Source organism: Morone saxatilis, unplaced genomic scaffold, assembly GCF_004916995.1.
Source record: "Morone saxatilis isolate NCDOM2014 unplaced genomic scaffold, NCSU_SB_2.0 Contig4, whole genome shotgun sequence".
Taxonomy (NCBI): domain Eukaryota; kingdom Metazoa; phylum Chordata; class Actinopteri; family Moronidae; genus Morone; species Morone saxatilis.
Genome location: NW_023339984.1, coordinates 6,006,961 through 6,011,256, shown reverse-complemented (window position 1 = coordinate 6,011,256; position 4,296 = coordinate 6,006,961). Strand labels below are relative to the sequence as shown.

The 4,296-nt window shown below is 41.2% G+C and overlaps 1 protein-coding gene across 1 annotated transcript in view; it reads left to right on the top strand.

Moving 5' to 3' along the window:
• plcb3 (phospholipase C, beta 3 (phosphatidylinositol-specific)) overlaps positions 1 to 4,296 on the top strand; it is a 48,829-nt gene that overhangs the window by 25,304 nt on the left and 19,229 nt on the right. The window lies entirely within an intron of this gene.

Here is a 4,296-nt window from a genome sequence, read left to right as displayed (position 1 = left end):
ATTTGCTTTCTTCCTGAGAGGTAAATGAGAAGATCGATACCACTCTAATGTCTGTACACTAAATATGAAGCAGGAAATTAGCTTAGCTTATCAAAAAGAGAGGAAACGGTATGCCCGGCTCTGTGCAAAGGTTAAAAATGGCACCTTTAAATCTGCAAGTAGTGTACCGACTGTGTACAGACGTTAGCTGTAAGCTAGCTTGTAACATATATGCACAGATCATTTTTGTGGTTTTCTTTGTGTCTGTGTGTTTGTGTGGCAGCTCAGCCTCTTGTTGATCTCACCCATTGACAGTTTATATATAATGGACAGAGCTTCCGGGTCAGTGAAGTGAAGCCAACACGAACGTGTCTTAAACCTGCATTCTATGTAAAGGCCAGCAGGGTGAGATCCATTGGCTGCAATAACACACCCGATACCATTCACTCTAATGGAGAAATTACTCAACTTCTCACTTGATTTATTAGCTCAGTAAACAGTTTCAAAATGAGTTTATGGTCTCAATCGCTAGTTTCAAGTCCTCTTCCATACATTATGATGTTGATTTAAACTATGGTCCAATTTAGAGTAATATAGACCATAAAGATGCGTATGCTTTTGGCTGTAGCTACCTTGTGATTGACAGGTCACTCTCAGTGAGTCTGTCTAGCACACAGCATGAAACTCAAACTGTCAAACAAGGCAGTGCTGATCAAATATGAAGCAAGATTCTGTTATTTCTCACCTAAAATCGTTTCACAAATATATTTTAGTGTACTGTTTATCTGGAATATGAGATTGTGTGTGTGTGAGTTGAAACTGCGGAGCCAATGAGAGCAGCTCAACTCTCAGTATATCACCCCTGCTGGCTCTGTCTGTCATGGCAACATTTGGTGCTTCTATATGCTAAGCTAAGCTAAGCTAACTGCTTTCGTGCTTTAGCCCAATATTTAGTGGATAGATATTGATTGATTGATATTGAACTTCTCACCTAACTCTCTGCAAGAAGGTGCATAAACACTTTTAACTACACCTTTTAGGCGCTATACCCTACATTCCTTCCTCTGTGTGTGTGTGTGTGTGTGCGTGTGCGTGTGTGTGCGCTGTGGGCAGCTGCACATGCGGGTTTGTGTTGTAAGTTCACCCCGTTGATCTGTGTGTTTTGTGAAAGATTTATGATTACTGCAACTATTTTTGTTTTGTGTGTTCTGGCCAGTTGTGCCTCTATCTATTTGCACTTTGAGACATTTGGTATTTGACTATGTTGTTTATGTGTGTGTTCATTTTATTCATGTTCAACTTGTTTTTTCTTTTCCTCTCATGAATGATTTCCTTCTTCATACATTTGGACTTTCTCTTTCATGTTTTGTTGTTTCTTTTTTCTCTTTCCGTCTTCCCAGCATTTCTTCTTCTTCTTCTTCTCCTCTAATATTTCACTGCTTACAAATCACTCCGGATCAGTCTGTCAGCTAAGTGGCTAAAATGTTTACTCTCTCTTCATTTTCGCTCTCTCCAGACCACAGAAATATGCAACAACTAAGTGAGCACGAAGAGCGAGATAAACTGATAAAGGAGGGAGTGATAGTGGAGGAGGGGTTGGAGAGACAGAGCTTTATCTCACTGATGTACAGCACAGAGCAAATATTATGAGGTGACAGAGAGACAGAGTTATAGTGGTCCCATGCTTCACAGGGGTATTAAGTGTCCCCCTCCTCTTTCTCTAAACATCTTGCCAACTCTCCCATCGCCGCCATAAAACAGTTTGAAGGTCTCTTTGTTCTACTTCTCCGATGTTTTTTGTGTCCTTTAAAGTCTTCTGCTGTCAAGCCTACATCTCTTCTCCTCTCCTCTGCACTGATTGGCTGGTTGGGTCGCAGCCAAGCGGTAGAGGGTGGAGACCTATGCTGTCCTGGCACTGTGCGTGTTGGTGTGTGTGTTAGGAGGATCAGTTTCCTATATGCCGTCATCATGTGCCATTTGATAGGAGCCGTGATTGGTCATTTGAGACATATTTAGCTGTGGTGATCTTTAAAACGCACACGCAGGCGCGTCACAGGAAAGGAGTGGCGCTCTCTTGATTGTTTAGTTGCCCTTTCATATTTTTCTAATCTTAAGAAAATGAATGGAGGAGAGTGGCAGGACAGGAGGGAGGAGGGGAAGTGAAAAGTCAATCAAAAAAATGTAGGAAGGAAAGGAGTAAGTAAACAAGGGACTAATCAAATTGCATTAACGTTTACCGTATTGTGTTTAGTAACTAAAAATAGACTAACCTAATAACTGTTGTTGCATCAAAACTACCCATGCATGCAACTGCAGCACAACACAAAGATCACCCTTAAGAAACTGTGAAAGAAATCATTTTATTCAAAGCAATAGTTTGCTATAATTAGCTTTCTTGCAGAGAATTACTAACATGACTACGCCAGATGTTTTATTACAAAGAAACATCTGGGATGTTGCTGTTGGAAACCTTTTAGAAAAGGAACTTTCAAAACACACTCAGCAGGTGACTGGATGCTCTGTTTATCACCGTATCATGCAAACTTCAACCAATCATATTAAGGAACCATATAACATAGCCAAACTCTTACTGAGGCCAGTCAGGAGAAAACCCTTCAGTGCTGTTCTTCACTCTTATTTCAATGAAGAAATACTCTCCAGTTCTTCGTTAACCTCTATGGGAGCAGCCATTGTTGGTTAAGGAACATTGTCCTTAGGTTGCGTCACTGCCAGTACTTCCTGTAAGGACGCTGACTGGTCTGGTACCAGTGTAGTTTGGCCACAAACATATAAATTAAAGCCTGGGGAGATGGATTCTCGTGTGATATCGCAAGTCCAGCTGTCTTGCAAGCTTAGAGAGTTAGATGAGAAGATCAATTCCACTCTCCTATCTATCAGACTAATATAAGGCCACAGCTAGCAGCCGGTTAGCTTAACATGATGACTGGAAACAGACAAAACAAGTAGCCTGACTTTGACTTCTAAAAGTTAATAAAATCCACCTGCACCTCTAAAGCTCACTAACAATGTCTTGTATTGTTAAAGTGTAAAAATGACAAGTTATGGTTTTCAGTTTCAAAGAAACTTTACCTTGTTGCTTTTAAACTTTTGTACAGATTCGATGAACAAAATAAGTTAATTAGTGAGCTCTAGAGATGTTGGTGCGGGGGATTGGTTATCTCTTTCCATCACATTCAGATCAGTGTTTCTGTGGTTGGTAGCAGGAAAAAAATGATCTAACCTAAAACATCTAACACTATGGTGTTGGTATCGCTTTGTTAGAACCAAACCTAGACTTAATAGACCAGACTGCATTGCACCAGCAAATATGCTATGTTTTAAATAAAGGGTTTCTCAATTAGAAACTCTATCGGCTATCTGTCCATATGAGCGCAATATGTTCACAACATTTTCACAAGTGGTAACTGCATTCTGGGAAATGTAGGAAATCACTAACTAAGGAAGAAGTACTTGAGGCAGGCTGAGGGAAAGTTCTTCAGTCCACCAAAAACAGCAAATTGAAGTAAATTGTAGCACTTTATCACAACATGACTCCTGGAAAACTCTCACCCAGACTCATTTGGAGCAATAATGAGCCTGCAGCCGAGTCTGAAGTGATAAATGGAGTGAGCTGTGTTTGGGCTTAGCACTAAGAGATGAATGGAGCGCTACAGCTGCCATGACTAGCTAAATATTACACACTGAAACACACAGATACACACACGCTAACTGAGCAGAAGGCCGGAATATGTTAGGAATGTGCTCTCACAGATGACCGACCTTCACACGTACACGCGCACCACGTTGTGTGCTTGAATACACAACTATGTGCAAAAACATGCACATATCACTTTCACGTTCTTACACTTTTCTGATCACATGATGACACATTTGTACTCATCTTGAGTGAAGATTTGCTCGTGAAGATATGTTCACGCTCCTGTGTCACATGCATCTATTATTGTGCTTTCCCGCACACACATGCACACACCTACACACACACTCACATACACCCTGTCTTGCTCAACAGGTCAGGATGTTTCACAAGTCAGGACCTGCATGTTGAAGATATGCCTGTCTTTATATTGCTGTGAATGTGTGTATTTGAGTATGTGTGTGTTTTACATTACAAGCCAGTGAGAAAATGTTAACTGTCAAAGACACACACTCTCACACACTCGCGCACACGCACACACACACATACACACACACAGGCGGAGACAAAGTTGAAGTCTCATTACTGTGGTCTCCAAGGAGTCACCATGGCAATGGCAGAATGAAACCATGGCCTGTGGGAGAGGAAGTGTGTGTGTGTGT